The sequence below is a fragment of the Heloderma suspectum genome, chromosome 4 (assembly GCF_057233095.1).
Source record: "Heloderma suspectum isolate Gila_16-S chromosome 4, 16-S_ref, whole genome shotgun sequence".
Lineage (NCBI taxonomy): Eukaryota > Metazoa > Chordata > Lepidosauria > Squamata > Helodermatidae > Heloderma > Heloderma suspectum.
The window spans coordinates 199,133,305-199,150,653 of record NC_139461.1 but is presented as its reverse complement, the minus strand read 5'-3'; the positions used below and the strand labels follow the sequence as shown (position 1 = coordinate 199,150,653).

Here is a 17,349-nt window from a genome sequence, read left to right as displayed (position 1 = left end):
CTGGTCCAGTACCCAAAGGTCAGTGTATCTAAAGCACAGTCACTCTTTAGTACTGAGGTACACTGGGCAAAGGAAACCAGTATCTGCCAAACACGCAAGGAAGTATTTTTAAAGTAGGATGTAAGGGTTAATGGAGTGGGAAGATGTGAAAGGGGATTTAGCTGTTCTATTGCTGTTTCAGCTATAGGTGGCACGGTGTCCAAACTGAGGCAAGTCAGCTATGTTGCAGTTGTAGACTGGTCTTGGCAATAACATTCTTGTTCTGTTAGTCATCCATTTTGGGACTGTCTCCTCTGAAATAACCTGAGAAGAAATCAGCATCTCCCTAATACACAAGCAAGTGGAACCCAATTTTCAGGATCACCTTTTAAAACTTTGTTCTGACTATATGTCTGGCAGCCCTAGTACAAAAGATTGCCCTGTATTATATACTTGTGAATGTTACAATAGAGATTCAGTCATGTTCTCTGGCTTCCACAAAGACTAGGCACAGCGTCATAAGAATTAACTTAAACTGTTTATTTGAGTATAAAACACAATAGAGGCCTAGAGCCTATAACTACAATCAGCCATCTTAACAGTAACAGCCAACAACAACCAGGAATTTTTCTTCCCGCGTTGCCTCTGGGAGGCAGAGGGCTGCTCCTGCAAGTATTCACTCTTCTTTCACCACAGTTTCTTTCATGCACTTTACCACAGTGATGTAGCTTTTGAAGTTGCTCAAGGCAAAATATTATTTTTGGATATGCGTATGCTGCAGCTGTTTATTGATTTGATATCAATTCAGCTGTCACAGCCTTCCCCGAGTTCTAAGAATTGTAGTTTGGTCAGGGGAAGGTGCTGAGAATTCTCTGTTTGAGATCCCTTGCCTCTTTCAAAGCTCTACAGTTTCCTAAGTAGAAGGAATGAGTAATAAATCAGTTTAACAGAGCAATCCTAGGTATATATACTTAGAGGTAATCCCCATTGGGTTCAGTAGTGCTTATTTTCTGACCTATAAATCTCTAAAAGGCTTGGGGCCAAAGCTGTATAAAAGATTAGACCTCTCAGTTCAGCTAGGCAGTCTGAAGAGAAAATCTGAGTCTTGTAATCTAGTATTGTGTGGGTCATTCTTCTCACAATGGGTGGAGTCCACAGGTGTCTCAAACTTCTGCTAGCAGTTTCCTCTTCTTTAAAGCCATGTCATTCTGTATTTCTCTGACAAGGTCTTCAGACAACGGTGGTTCACAGTTTTAATTACAGTTTTAACCACACTTTGAGTCACCCCATTGTCACCATGCTGGAGTCCAGCAGTGGTCTAGATGTAGATTCAGAGGCTGAAGAACCAGCGGTGCCAACAGAGGAAACTCTAGGCCTGAGCACCACTGTGGAACCAGAAACCCCTAAGCTCAAGATCCCCAAGCCTAGCTCCATCATTGGCCCAGCACTCCCTTCCAAGAGCTCCACCTTCCATGGAGATGATGCACCAGTCCCAGTAGCGTACCCAGCATAAGCTCTTGGAGAAATAGAGGAGTGCTAGGCTTCAGGACAAGGTCTATCACTTTTAGGCTACCATTTTGTAGGAAAGGATGGAGCCTGGGACTATAGCATAAGATACTTCAGTTTGGTCCATTGGAGCAAGTTGTTCACTAGGAGCTCTCCTATGTGCTGCAACATCTAGCCTGCCTGGCTGCCTTGCTCTTAGCCCCGTGGGTTCATACTCAGGCCAGAACATGACATCCACATCTGTACAGACCCACTCCTGGCCTCGCCTTTCCTTTGTTTTGCCACGCAGTGTGTCCACACATGTGTGGCTGACCACTGAGTAGAAAGCTGAAGTGGTATTATCAAATGGTAAGATGACTTGATTTTTTCCTGAAAATTATGGGGGTCACACCTCTCTTGGTTCTCCCACATCAGATCATTCAGCTGTATAAAATCCCACATGGGATAAACATGGTCAGCAGAGTAGTACTGTCCATGTGGGTTCCTTATTTCCTATAGGTTATGACAACTAGTGTGCTTTAGTGTGCCAACTGTGCCCATTCCTAGAGTTGTCTAATCTGGCCACAGTCACATAGCCTTAGTTACATCCCGTTTGGACTACTGTAATGAGCTCTGTGTGGGGCTGCCTTTGAAAATTACAGTAGTCTAGACGAGAGGAGGACAGGGCATGTACTATCAATGGGAGCAGGTGGTCGGGAAGGTAGGGGCGCAGCCTCCATCTTACAGCGGCTGTGCCCCTGCCTTCCCGACCATCTGCTCCCATCAGTAGTACATGCCCTGGTTTCCTCTTGTCTAGACTACTGTAATGCGCTCTACATGGGGTTACCCATGAAGGCGGTTTGGAAGCTGCAGCTGGTGCAGAACGTGGCGGCTCGCCTGATTAAAGGCAGCTGCTGGCGTGATCACATCACTCTGGTGCTGAAAGTGTTGCACTGGCTACTAATTGTTTTCTGGGCCAAATTCAAGGTGTTGGTTTTGACCTTTAAAACCCTATATGGTTCCGGTCCAGCTGATCTCAAGGAGCACCTCCAGCAACACCAGACTGACCGCTCAGCAAGATCAGCCTCGGATGGCCTTCTCTCTGTCCCATCAGCCAGGACAGCTAGCTGGTGAGGACGAGGGAGAGGGCCTTCTCTGTGGTGGCCCCTACTCTTGTGGAACACCCTCCCTAGGGAACTCCACTATGCCCCCTCTTTAATGAGCTTCTGCCACACATTGAAAACCTGGTTGTTCAGGCAGGCATTTGGGTAGGTTAGGGTATTTTTAAATGATGTTTTAATGTGTGATTTTACTGTTTTAAATTGTACTGTTGTTCATTGCCCAGAGTGGCCGGGTGACCAGCCAGATGGGCAATGGAGAAATTAAATAAATAAAAAATAAAATAAATAAAATAAAATAAAACTGTTTGGAAACTTCAGTGTAGTCCAGAATGCTGCAGCCAGACTGTTGACTGGCTTCCCTTTTACAACAGCTTCACTGGCTACTAGTGTGTTTCTGAGCAGAATTCAAAGTGCTGGTTATGACCTATAAAGCCCTATATGGGACTTGGGCCAGGCGACCTGAAAGATTGCCTCCTCCCATACTATCTTGCCCAGGTTTTTAACATATTCTGCAGAGGGCCTCCTTTTGGTACTGCCACCTTCAGAGGTGCATTTGGTGGCGATGCGAGATAGGGCCTTCTCGGTGGCTGCTCCCAGGATGTGGAACTCCCTGGCAGGGGAGGCTAGATTCTGTCCCAGCTCCAGGTTTTTGGGGGCCCTTGGACAAGACACCCTCAGTGGCCCCCTCCCTCACTGAGTCTACCTTCCACCGCTATTGTCACCAGCAGCTATTGTTCCTCATCCTCTTTCTCATTGTGGCTACCACTTGGGCAGAGAGCCACTGAACAAGTCGGCAGCGGCACCCGCTGCTCCTCCTTCCCACCACCACCATTGTCCAGGCCACCCCGAAAGGCAGCGAACTGGGTGCTGTTTTCATCCTGGCATTGCTGTGTTTTTAAATTGTGCTTTTAATGTATTTATTTTATTGTTGTTTTAATCAACTGTTTATTTAATTTTTAAAAATAGTTCCTATGACTGTAAGCTGCCTTGAGTGCCATTTTCTTGGTAGAAGAGCGGAGTACAAATCAAATCAATACATTTAATCCCATCAGTATGACAGAATTTTCCCACATGGCTGAGTAGAATGCATTTGAATTTGATAAAGAAAACTGTATATGTGCACATGTATTAACGACTGAACAACAAAACAAAAAAATCAGACCTGATTTATACAGGATGCCAGCTGTGTAGAAAAAAAGAACTTTACTCACATAAACCTTTCATGTTCATGGAATCATGTTTAAATGTACTTTCTGTATGCTCTGGACCATTCATGTTAGCATGACAGCAGTGCACTTGCCCAGGCCATTGTTCACTGGGGTGCTAAAATTAACACATGAATGGGTTATTGTGCATAATGTGCATTTGGGCATGACCAGGTGCTCATGGAAATCTTTCCCTGTGGCCCATGTCCTTCAGTCTTTCCTAATGGCTGATGTCCATATGCTTTGAAGAAGAATGGGTAGTTGGCCATTTTTACATCTGTGAGTGCTTAAGTTAAACTCCAGTATGATCTCATTAGCTGAGCATGCTTTTTTAGTCAAACTAGAGCTCAGGCAGATTATATGCTTGGCATTCCATTCATGCAGTGTGCAAATATTTATTGGGCAAACACAGAGCTAGCGGCCAAGGAGCTCTCACACCTGATATCCAGTTGATGTGCAAACTCTCATCCTTTGAGATTGACAGTAACACACTCATGACTTTTTCCACATCTCTCTGCCTTACGTAACAGTTGCCACTATATATTCTGACTCACTGTTTCCTTGGCTCCCACTGCTGACTTTTATCTGTTCACGCCCCAATGGAAAACTTACTGAATGAAGGCTCTTGTGCTGCTGTCTGTTCTATGGAAAACACACATAATTACATTCTTCATACAGAACAAACACAAAAGCTCACGATAAATACAGCTCACTCTCAAAATTAGGACTCTGGCAATTCCCTTCAATTGCTATGGACTAACAGAACATCCAGGGTATTTGCATGTGAATGAGCAAGCCAAGCATATTTCTGGGACAGAATTCTCTTGCTTTTGCTTCTAAGAGCTTTCTTTGCCTGTATGCATGAGGCCCTAAGGGAGCTCTCCCATGGCACTGTTTGATCCTGGGTACAACTGGCTTTAACCATGACAGGTTATGAAGTAGTAAGTCAGCATTTTTCCCATAGACCCATGAGATCAGTGTATTGATTGGTGCATTGAGTACTCCTGTCCCTTTTGATGGGATAAATTAGTGTACTCTAATTGAAGTCAATGGAATCATCCTCTTTCTAATAATTGGAAGATAGTGATTTGCACATCACTACATGCCTTCTCCTCAAATAATCGATTAAGGAATGATTAAAATACTGCAATGAAGCTCTTAAGTACTACAAACATGTCTTCTGGATGGGATAGACAGTGCCAGTAAGTATACTGGTTTGCATGACACAAGAGTGGTTAAATAACCCATGGTGGCTTGTTAATCACCCCCACACATGCTGGCTGATTTCCCTAGTTATCCTCACTGGGTGCAGTTTCTCATGTCGTCTGAACCTGGTTAACATACCACCCAGAAGCCATGGCCTGTTGTAGGGTTGTGAGGTGGTTTATTAACCACCCCAAGAAGCCACCTTCACCAGGTTCAGATGGCAAAAAAAAAGCTGTGGTAAGGATGTAAACTGGCAACCTGGTGCCTGCAGGATAAGCTATGGTGGGCTGCGATGATCATGGAAACCAGGTCAGTGACTAAAAGAGCACCTGAGTAGGTCGAGGAGGGCTCTGGGTTCTACTGAAACAGCATAGTGTTAAAGTTACTGTGGTGAGCACCTATGGGCAGTGATGCCCAAACTAGGGATGGGCAAATCAGTTTATTTCCAGTCTACATCACGTTTGCAGGTGCTCACCCTTAAGTTTGTTCTGTCCCATTTTTGCATTAATTTCTATTGTTCTTTTAATCTGCATGAACATTTAAATTTAAATATGTATTAAAGACATATCTTTAAATGTATTTTCTCTCAAACTAATCATCTCTAAACACAATTCTTTCAAAATAACACATTCTAAAATTTATTTTTATACATTTGTGTGAGCTGAGAACTGAGTCAGAACATTCAGGAAGAACAAAAGCAAGTGGATAACTAAGCTTTGATCCACATGTTATTCTGGGTGGTTTGAATCTGGTCACTTCATATCAGAATTTGCAAAGATTGAACTGCTCAAGCATCTCTAGGCTTATATATAAGGGTAATATACAAGAGTTTTGGGCTCAAGAGGGGTTGAGCAAAAATATTTGAGACTCTCTTAGGGCCCATGCTAACACTTCAGTTCTATGAATTTATGGAAGCTGTGAGGTAATTAGCTGGACTTTTGAAGTTTGGTCTATCCATGGGTTGAATCCAGACTTTGTCAGAGCAGAGGTATTGAAATCAATTGGTCTACTCTAAGTATGACTAAGTCTGGATCCAAGCCCATTTCCCCCCCCAAGGCCTGCAAAATCCCATTTTCCCTCTGCCTGTTTCTGTGCGTGTGTGGCCTGTGTTTGTGCAATCCCCTTTGTGAACTGAAGTCTGTTTACTAACCAAATGCCTCTTAAACCCCATTGACATTGTTAGGTGTTTGTCAGCTTGGATGCATGTATCTTTATGCTGAATTTCCTGTGTGGGAATCTTGTCTCATGAGCCGAGTCAGGTATGACTTCACCACTTCTCTCCACAGATGAGGTCATGTATCAGCATAAAACAGCCTTCCCCAACCTGGTGCTTTCCAGAAGTTTTGGACTACAACTCCCAGCATTCCTGACCATTGGCCATGCTGGCTGGGACTGATGGGAGTTAGTCCAAAACACTTGGAGGGCTCCAGGTTGGGGAAGGCAACTGGGGAAGGTAAAAAGAGGCAACTTCTACATTTACCTTCCCTCTATAACCGGTAATTTAATTTTCTCCACACATTGAGCCAGATTGTCATTACTCACCTTAACTGGTTAGCCCCTTTTTGTCCAACCAGTGATTGAGAGACTTCTAACCTTAGTTGCATTTGATTGATTTTGATTGATTTCATTGTGTTTTATCTGTGATATATATTCAAAGTATATCTATGAATCTATATTCAACATTTATTCAACTTAAGCATTAGCTTACATAGCAGCTATAAGGTAACTCATAAGTTGAATACATGAACAAATAAATAAGTAAATAATAAAACAATCCCATACTCTTATGGAAGTTCAGATCTCTTGTAAACTGCCCTAAATGTTTAACTGAAAAGTGATACAAAAGGTTTTAGATTAATAAATATTTCCCTGGGGACGTCTGCTGGACAGAACAGCAGCAACATAGAGAGTTGTAAGTCAGGAATCCAGACATCATGGTTTAGTTTAAATTATGAAGCAGAGAAATAATCAAGGTCACTGATGTATTTCATAGAGAGAGAGGCCGAGACCGAGAGAGAGAGAGAGAGAGAGAGAGAGGTGCCTTTAGGATAAAATTGCACACCCTAGAGAAATGAGGCTCATTTAATTCTATTATAAATTATGCAGAACTCAATTTCAGGTTTCTCTAAAGGTGATTTTCAATTTAACCATGGAAAATGTGAGGCTTGCCCTTCAGACATAGGCCTCATCTTTGCTGAGATTATATAGTGCATCATTCAGTTCTTCCTCCTTAATTTACTGGTTACACACCGTTCTCTTGAAAGCTATAACAATTCCTCCATTGTAAGACTGATTATTATGTTATGGTAGGCTTCTGATACTGGAACTTTACACTCTAAGGCCAACTACAGGTGACATTGAGTTATGTGTTTTGAATTAGCTTTTCTCTGAGTATATATATATATACTGTATATTGTTGTTCAGTCGTTCAGTCGTGTCCGACTCTTCGTGACCCCATGGACCATAGCACGCCAGGCCTTCCTGTCCTGCGCTCTCTATACTGTATATATATGTATATATATATGCAGCCACAGATGCTGCAAACTGAAGTGGAATATCCAGTTACATGTATCCTTTCCTTCATCAGGGAAAAGGTAGCTGGGGAGCGGAGAAGCTTTCACCAGAAAAAATGCTGGGGAGAAAGATTTAAGAAACCCATCCTCCCGTGTACTTCATTCATTCATTCATTTATTTTTTCATTTCATTTCATTTCTGTACTGCCCAATAGCTGAAGCTCTCTGGGTGGTTCACAAAAATTAAAACCAAAGAGCACACAATAAAACAATACAAAATATATAAAACATTAAAACCACAGTAAACAATACAACCAGAATAAAACCAGAATAAAACCTAGCAGCAGTGCAGGGATTTAAAATACAGATTTAAAACAGCAAAGCTAAAAGTCTAAAGAGCTAAAATGCTAAAATGCCTGGGAAAATAAAAAGGTCTTCACCTGGCACCGAAAGGAATACAATGTAGGCGCCAGGCGAACCTCACTAGGGAGCTCATTCCACAGCCAGGGTGACACAGCAGAAAAAGCCCTCCTCCTAGTAGCCACCCGCCTCACTTCCTTTGGCAGGGGCTCACGGAGAAGGGCTGCTGACGATCCAGGCAGGCACTTATGGGAGGAGGCGATCCTTCAGATAATATGGCCCCAAGCCGTTAAGGGCTTTGAATGTTAATACCAGCACTTTGAATCGGGCCCGGAAATGGACTGGCAGCCGGTGCAGCTGGAAAAGTACTGGCGTAATATGAGCTCGTTGGCCAGTCCCTGTTAACAGTTTTGCTGCCCTACTTTGGACCAGCTGAAGTTTCCGGACCATTTTCAAAGGCAGCCCCACATATAACGCATTGCAGTAATCCAGAGGAGAAGTTATCACAGCATGGATAACTGTAGCTAGGCTATCTCTGTCCAGATAAGGGTGTAGTTGGTATACCAGCCTAAGCTGATAAAAAGTGCTCCGTGCCACTGAGTTCACCTGTACCTCAAGTGACAGTTCTGGATCCAAAGGCACCCTCAAACTACGAATATGATCCTTTAGGGGGAGTGCAACCCCCTCCAGAAGAGGTTGAATATCACCTAGCCAGGCAGACGAACCACCCACTAACAGTACCTCCGTCTTGTCTGGATTGAGTTTCAGTTTATTGTCCCTCATCCAGGCCATTACTGTGCCCAGGCGCTGATTCAGAACAGCCACTGCCTCACCCGGGTTTGATGAGAAAGAGAGGTAGAGCTGGGTGTCATCTGCATATTGATGGCACCTCAGCCCACACCTCCGGATAACCTCCCCCAGCAGTTTCATGTGATGTTAAACAGCATGGAGGATAAAATAGAGCCCTGTGGAACCCCATGGCGTAGTTGCCATGGCACAGAGCAATAATCCCACAGTACCACCTTCTGGTGTCGGCCATCCAAGTAGGTGTGGAACCACTGCAGTGCAGTGCCTCCAACTCCCAACCCAGACAACCTATCTAGAAGGATACCATGGTTGATGGTATCGAAAGCCACTGAGAGGTCCAGGAGAATCAACAGGGTCGCACTCCCCCTGTCCCTCTCCCGGCAGAGGTCATCCCACAGGGTGACCAAGGCAGTTTCTGTTCCAAAACCAGGCCTGAAGCCCAATTGAAATGGATCTAGATAATCGGTTTCATTCAAGAGTGCCTGGAGCTGTCCTGCACCCACCCGTTCAAGCATCTTGCCCAAGAAGGGGATGTTGGCCACTGGCCTATAATTGTTAACATCCTCTGGGTCCAGGTTAGGTTTTTTCAGGAGTGGTCTGATTACCGCCTCTTTTAAAGAGGCTGGCACCACTCCCTCCTGGACCCAGCTGAACATCCCCTCCTTATTTGATTTAATAAGCCATGAAGGGTAAGGGTCAAGCACACAAGTGGTCGATCGGACTTGGCCAAGCACCTTGTCCACATCCTCAGGCCTCAATAACTGAAACTCATCCAATAGAACTGGACCAGACAGTGCTCTGAACGCCTCTACCAATGGAACTGCATTAATGGTGGTGTCCAATTCATGGCGAATCTGAGTGCCTCTATCTTCAAAGTGCCGCACAAGTGCGTCACAGCATGCAACTGAGGGTTCTACCATCTCTCTCCCTGGCCCAGAATGTAACAAGCTGCGAACCACTCGGAAAAGCTCTGCTGGACGATACTGAGAAGATGTAATGCTGCCTCTTTGCCACCCTCACCGCCACAGAGTAGGCTCGATAGTGAGCTCTAACCTGTGTTCGGTCGGTCTCAGCATGAGTTTTCCTCCACCTGCATTCTAGCTGTCTTCCCTCTTGCTTCATTGCCCTCAGCTCAGGTATATACCAAGGAGCTGGCCGGGCTCTGCTCAGAGGGAGAGGGCGCTTGGGCACGATCGTGTCAACCGCCCGAGTCATCTCTGCATTCCACAGAACGACCTGGGCTTCGACAGGAGCACCAGCCATACCAGGAGCTTGTACCCTTCCTGGCTGCATTTTGTTTTTTAAAAAAACCCTTGGGGAATTTTTTCCACAGGCAGAGGGAATGCTTTTCATGCAGGTTCCACTGAGGTTCAATCCCTGGCATCTGGAGGTAGGGCTGGGGAAAAACTCTTGTCTGAAACTCCGGAGAGCCACTGCCAGTCACCATAGACAATATTGAGCTAGATGGGCCAATGGTCTGATTTGGTGTAAGGCCGCTTCCTATGTTCCTGTGAAAGAATATCTATGACTTAGTATCACATGTAGTTTGGCCCTTATAACTTGGATGGCACATGTTTTAGAGCAGGGGTGGGCAGAAAGTAGATCTCCAGATATTTGGGACTTCAACTCCCAGCATCCCTGACTATTAGACATGCTGGCAACAAGGACTTCTGGGAGTTGAAGTCCCAAACATCTGGAGATATACCTTTTGTCCACCCCTGCTTTAGAGAATATAGCAATATTAAGGCGTTCTAAACCTGAATAGGGTAAACATGCGAGGGGAGGGATAATCAGCATTCTGGATCACATGGAGAGCCCCCACAGAGAGGGGAGACTCTCAGCTTCAGACAGTTGCCCTCCATAGGTAGAAGGTGACAAAACGTGACGAGGTACAGGGGTGGGACTGGAGCACTCCCTCCCCTTGCATATTTTCCCTATTCAGGTTTAGATTGCCTGAATATTGCTATACGTATACTCTTTTTTCATCATAGTAATTACATGATCCCCTTCATGGATCACTGCCTTGTTGTGGCGAAGGGGCTTGCGTAACTCAGTGAAGCCATAAGCTATGCCGTGCAGGGCCACCCAAGACGGACAGGTCATGGCAGAGAGTTCTGACAAAATGTGGTCCACTGGAGAAGGAAATGGCAACCCACTCCAGTATTCTTGCCAAGAAAACCCCATGGAACGTATCACAAGGCTAAAAGATATGACGCCGGAAGATGAGCCCCTCAGGTCGGAAGGTGTCCAATATGCTACTGGGGAAGAGCAGAGGGTATTTCCAAGTAGCGCCAGAAAGAGTGAAGCGGCTGGGCCAAAGCCGAAAGGACACTCAGCTGTGGATGTGTCTGGTGGTGAAAAGAAAATCCGATGCTGTAAAGAACAATATTGTTTAGGAACCTGGAATGTAAGATCAATGAATCAAGGTAAGCTGGAGGTGGTCAAACATGAGATGGCAAGATTGAACATTGACATCTTGGGAATCAGCGAACTCAAATGGACAGGCATGGGCGAATTTAATTCAGGTGACCATCATATCTACTATTGTGGGCAAGAATCCCTTAGAAGAAATGGAGTAGCACTCATAGTCAACAAAAGGGTGGGAAAAGCAGTACTGGGGTACAATCTTAAAAATGATAGAATGATCTCAGTACGAATCCAAGGCAAACCATTCAACATCACAGTAATTCAAGTCTATGCCCCAACCACTGAGGCCGAAGAAGCTGAGGTTGATCGGTTCTATGAAGACCTACAACACCTTCTAGAACTAACACCAAAAAAAGATGTCCTCTTCATCATAGGGGATTGGAATGCTAAAGTAGGAAGTCAAGAAATCACCGGGATAACAGGCAGGCATGGCCTTGGTGTACAAAATGAAGCAGGACAAAAGCTAATAGAGTTTTGCCAAGAGAACATGCTGATCATAGCAAACACTCTTTTCCAACAGCACAAGAGGCGACTCTACACATGGACGTCACCAGATGGTCAATATCGAAATCAGATTGATTATGTCCTTTGCAGCCAAAGATGGAGAAGCTCCATACAGTCAGTAAAAACAAGACCTGGAGCTGACTGTGGCTCAGATCATGAGCTGCTTCTTGCAAAATTTCGGCTTAAATTGAAGAACGTCGGGAAAACCACTAAACCGTTCAGGTATGACCTAAATCATATCCCTGATGAATATACAGTGGAGGTGAGGAATAGATTTCAGGGATTAGACCTGATAGACAGAGTGCCTGAGGAGCTATGGACGGAGGTCCGTAACATTGTTCAGGAGGCAGCAACGAAATCCATCCCAAAGAAAAAGAAATGCAAGAAAGCAAAGTGGCTGTTTGATGAGGCTTTACAAGTAGCTCACGAAAGAAGGGAAGCGAAAAGCAAGGGAGAAAGGGGAAGACATACCCAACTGAATGCAGAGTTCCAGAGAATAGCAAGGAGAGACAAGAAGGCCTTCTTAAATGAACAATGCAAAGAAATGGAGGAAAACAACAGAATGGGAAAGACTAGAGATCTCTTCAAGAAAATTGGAGATCTCAAGGGAACGTTTTGTGCAAAGACGGGCCTGATAAAGGACAAAGAAGGCAGGGACCTAACAGAAGCAGATGAGATTAAGAAGAGGTGTCAAGAATACACAGAAGAACTATACAGGAAAGATCTGAATGTCCCTGATAGCCATGATAGGTCACTGAACTTGAGCCGGACATCCTAGAGAGTGAAGTCAAGTGGGCCTTAGGAAGCATTAGTAACAACAAAGCTAGCGGAGATGACAGTATTCCAGCCGAGCTATTTAAAATCCTAAAAGATGATTCTGTTAAAGTGCTGCATTCAATATGCCAACAAATCTGGAACACTCAACAGTGGCCACAAGACTGGAAACGGTCAGTTTACATTCCAATTCCAAAGAAGGGCAACGCCAAAGAGTGTTCAAACTACCGCACAATTGCGCTCATTTCACATGCCAGCAAGGTGATGCTCAAAATCCTACAAGCTAGGCTTCAGCAGTATGCGAACCGAGAACTACCGGAAGTACAAGCTGGGTTTCGAAGAGGCAGAGGAACTAGAGATCAAATCGCCAACATTCGCTACATCATGGAGAAAGCAAGAGAATTCCAGAAAAACGTCTATTTCTGCTTCATTGACTACGCTAAAGCCTTTGATTGTGTGGATCACAACAAACTGTGGCAAATTCTTAAAGTGATGGGAGTACCAGACCACCTTACCTGTCTCCTGAGAAACCTGTACGAGGGTCAAGAAGCAACAGTAAGAACCAGACATGGAACAACCGATTGGTTCAAAATTGGGAAAGGAGTACGACAAGGCTGCATATTGTCACCCTGCTTATTTAACTTATATGCAGAGTACATCATGAGAAATGCCGGGTTGGATGAATCAGAGGTCGGAATTAAGATTGCTGGGAGTATTATCAACAACCTCCGATATGCAGACGATACCACCCTAATGGCAGAAAGCGAAGAGGATCTCAAGAGCCTCTTGTTGAGGGTGAAAGAGGAGAGTGCAAAAGCTGGTTTGAAACTCAACATTAAAAAAACTAAGATCATGGCATCTGGCCCCATCACTTCCTGACATAGAGAAGGGGAAGAAATGGAAGCAGTGACAGATTTTACTTTCTTGGGCTCCAAGATCACCGCAGACGGTGACTGTAGCCATGAAATTAAAAGACGCTTGCTCCTTGGGAGGAAAGCTATGGCCAACCTAGACAGCATAGTAAGAAGCAGAGACATCACCTTGCCGACAAAGGTCCGTCTAATCAAAGCTATGGTTTTCCCAGTAGTAATGTATGGCTGTGAGAGCTGGACTATAAGGAAGGCTGAGTGCCGAAGAATCGATGCTTTCAAACTGTGGTGCTGGAGAAGACTCTTCCGAGTCCCCTGGACTGCAAGGAGGTCAAATCAGTCCATCCTAAAGGAAATCAACCCTGAGTGCTCATTGGAAGGACAGATAATGAAGCTGAAGCTCCAATATTTTGGCCACCTAATGCAAAGAGAAAACTCCCTGGAAAAGACCCTGATGCTGGGAAAGACTGAAGGCAAAAGGAGAAGGGGACGGCAGAGGATGAGATGGCTAGATAGCATCACGGATGCAATGAATATGAACTTGAGCACGCTCCGGGAGAGAGCGCAGGACAGGAAGGCCTGGCGTGCTATGGTCCATGGGGTCACGAAGAGTCGGACACGACTGAACGACTGAACAACAACAATTACATGATGTTAACAGAGGTAGAAGCCTCATTCAAGTTCTGTTACAAAGTTATTAAGAAAACTTCTTTCATATTTATATCTTGAATTAAGAAGTTCCATAAAGTACAGAATAGATGCCAAACATCTGTCAAGGATTGCCTTACAGGTATTCTTTGGTGAACATGTACATAATATGTTAATTTATTCATATCCACAGTATCCTAAACCGTGGTCAACCACTCCGGTTGGCGTGAACCATGTTGTGACCTCAGGTGTGTTTTGTTTTGTTTTTGACACTGTTATTTTAGCTGCTATGAGGAAGTTCCATTCAAAAGCAAAATGTTATTCAAACCGACCCAAAATAGTTATTTCTGGTAACAATGGGATTCTCTAATCAATGAACAACTAGATATGATGTATTAACACTATTAACGAATATGTAAGAAATGTGTATTATTAGCCAACAAATACTGGGAAAACAACTGGGGTGCATCGGGTCCCCATCATTACAGGCCTTTAGAAAACCTCTTAAGGCACAGAGGCTGCGTTCATCCATGGTTGTTCATCCAAACTAATCCATGGTTTGTGTTTACCATGGCTTGCTGCTTTAGCTATGAATTATATCGCAGACAAACAAACAAACAAATCATGGCTTGTTTTCCCTATTTCTGATTTGCTTCTTTCTCTCTCTAATCTTCAGAACAGGTTTCATATTCAGGCTGCTCCTGCTGGGCGCCTCTGTTTCAGGGCAGACAGGAGTGCAAACAACCCAGGAATAAGTTTTGATTCTGGGTTCAGACATCACGACAAGCCATGGTTTAACCAAGCCAGACACCCGTGGGCTGTTTTAATGTTGTATGTGGTTTGTTAACCATGCCAACAACCCATCCTGTGGCAGGTTCGGACATGGAGAGGAGGATGACTATGTAAGCTGCCTTGGGTTCCTTGCAAGAGGAAAAAGGTAGGATATAAATGTAATAATAAAGAAAATGATGATAAACCATGGCCACCCAGCTAACTTGAATATTCAAAATGGCTGCTGGCATGAGCTGCAACCCACCGTAGCTTAAATAATCCACAGTGGGCCCTGTGATCATGTGAACAGCCCCTTCATAAGACAGTGACCCAGTTTGCATGATCAAAACAGCCCACGGTGGCTTATTTATTCCACAGTGGGCTGTGGCAGGATTTGCATATTCAGTGCCTGGCCCTGGTTTGCTAACCTGCTGTCTTCTAAATGTTTTGGACTTTAACTCGCAGCATTCCTGACCATTCACCATGCAGGCTGGATCTGATAGGAGTTGAAGGTCAACACACCTAGAGGTTATTTAATTTGTATTAAAAGATCAAGAAACTCCCCCTTTACTCTCTAGTAACAGGGATCACAGTCTTTGGGAGTAAAGGTATCTAGACAAAGTATCCACCAAAGCTTTCCCACTGGAATGACGTGTCAGAGTATGTCTCTATATCAGAGGTGGGGGACCTCTTTCAGTATGAGGGCGAAATTTCAATTTTGGAGAATCTCAGGGGCAGGGGTATTCCAGTGGGCAAAGGGGGTGGATCTGAAGGGAAAGGGGCAGAGTCAGAAATACAAAAAATACCAGTGTATTTTAGCTTGAAGTTCTTACTGCCAGTAAGTAAGCCTTAGGAGAGGCATTCCAACCTTTTAGAATGGGGGAAAAACTACACAAAAGGTGGAAAACCACCAAATAATTGATGGCTGAGGGAAAGAGGGTGGGGCCTTCTGGGGAACCCCAGAGGGCTGGATTGGGACCTCCAGAGAGTCAGACTTGGCCCCTGGGCCTGATTTTCCCCACCCATGCTCTACATGATGGCTATGCTAGCCTGTGAGGATTGGAAGAAAGCCTTGGTGAACTGGGTAGAATTTGTTGTACCTGCATTACCCACCCACAGTGGAAATGGAAAACTGCAATGCACTACAACAGATGTCCCCAGGCAAATAGGTTGACTGCTATCCACACATTTGCCTCTCTTTTCGCAAATAGCAAAAACAGCACCTGGTCTCTTACCTTTGTAGAGTAGGAATTAATCCAAGTAGCAGATTCTCGTTCTGCTGTGAATGGCACCGGGTCAGAGTGTATCCAGGGAAAGGATAATTGAAAAAACACCATCTGACCACTATTGGGCTTTACTGACGCAAGTATCTCCTTGAGGGTGGAGGCACCTGTGGGTATAGCATATTCTGCCTGATCTGTTATTGATGTCAACTGCATACGCATCTCATGACTGTGTGCGAAACCAGATTGGTAAATATTTAACTTCGGCTTGAATGCAATTATGAAATTGATGGAAATTCATACCTGGCCAAAGCTTTGCCCTGAGTAAAGGTTGGTGAACAGCAAGATGGCAATGGAAAGGAGAGAAAGCTAGTGCCTCCTTGCTTGTCGAAGGTGCTGGTGCTGAGACAGAAAAATGACTCACGGGCTTTGAATTTTATTAGTCTAATAACCTTTAGCACAGAAATATCCATCCACAGCCCTGCCAGTTTACATGCAACTAAAACACTATCTGGCAGACTTAGAACACTGTGTATCCTTTCCTGATGTTTCTTTAGAAAAGAGGAAATGTTACAATTAGCTAATTAAGTCTATTCAAAGATCCTATCATTGATACACTTAAAAAATTCCAGTTGTACTTTCACAGAAATCATGGAAGTTTCATTTTAAATAAACCACTTGGATCGAGTGAGGTGAAGGCTCCCCCTTGTGGAGGCTCCTTGATATCACCAAGTAACCTTTCTGTCATGAATATGCCCTTTTGTGCATCTGAAATATTGTGTTATAGCTGCTGGTCAACTGTACCTTTGTTAGAAAGATTACTGGTTAATAGTCCACGACACCTCCCAAGCAGTGGAACCAGGGCTCACAGGGTAGAAGTGCCAGGACTTTTGATTAGCTGGGACAATTACCTCATCTGCCCCCCCCCCGCCCATCCCCCTGGATCTGCCTGTTCCCTCTGTGCTTTGGGGGAAACAGATTTCCCCAGCAACAATATATTGTTGTGAGCTATCCTTGTTGTAATGCTTTGGGGTGGCTTGAATGAGCAATTACGGCCCATGAGCTTCACAAAAGACCTGCTCCTGGTGAAGACGAAAACTGCTAGAACTGGTTTGTTGATATGGATCCACAGAACTGCCTGCATTTTGGGGCTCTCCTTGGGGGCATGGCTATATTTTGGGCTCTCCTTGGGGGCATGGCTATGTCATGATGAGCACCTACACTTCAAAATTTGTCACTATACCAAGCTGAGAAGACAGCAGTTTGTCAGCTCTGCAGTTGGAAACAACAAAGAGAAAGCTGAAAGCTGCCCCACTGCTACGGCCCCAATCCAACATAGGCCTCCTATGCTTCCTTTAGATGTGTAGCTTGGTCCTTGTATTTCTTGCACAGAAAAAGAGAGAGATGTGGAGATGGTCCATACACACATATTTTATCATTTGACACCAGCAACATCA

General features: G+C 44.5%; 1 protein-coding gene across 1 annotated transcript in view; it reads right to left on the bottom strand.

Annotated features, from left to right (window-relative positions):
- PALMD (palmdelphin) overlaps positions 1–16,069 on the bottom strand; it is an 85,300-nt gene extending 69,231 nt beyond the window's left edge. Inside the window, exon 1 of the mRNA XM_084851892.1 lies at positions 15,905–16,069. The gene's annotated coding sequence lies outside the window, so the exon portion shown is untranslated. The remainder of the gene's footprint in view (positions 1–15,904) is intronic.
- Between the last annotated feature and the right edge of the window lie 1,280 nt (positions 16,070–17,349).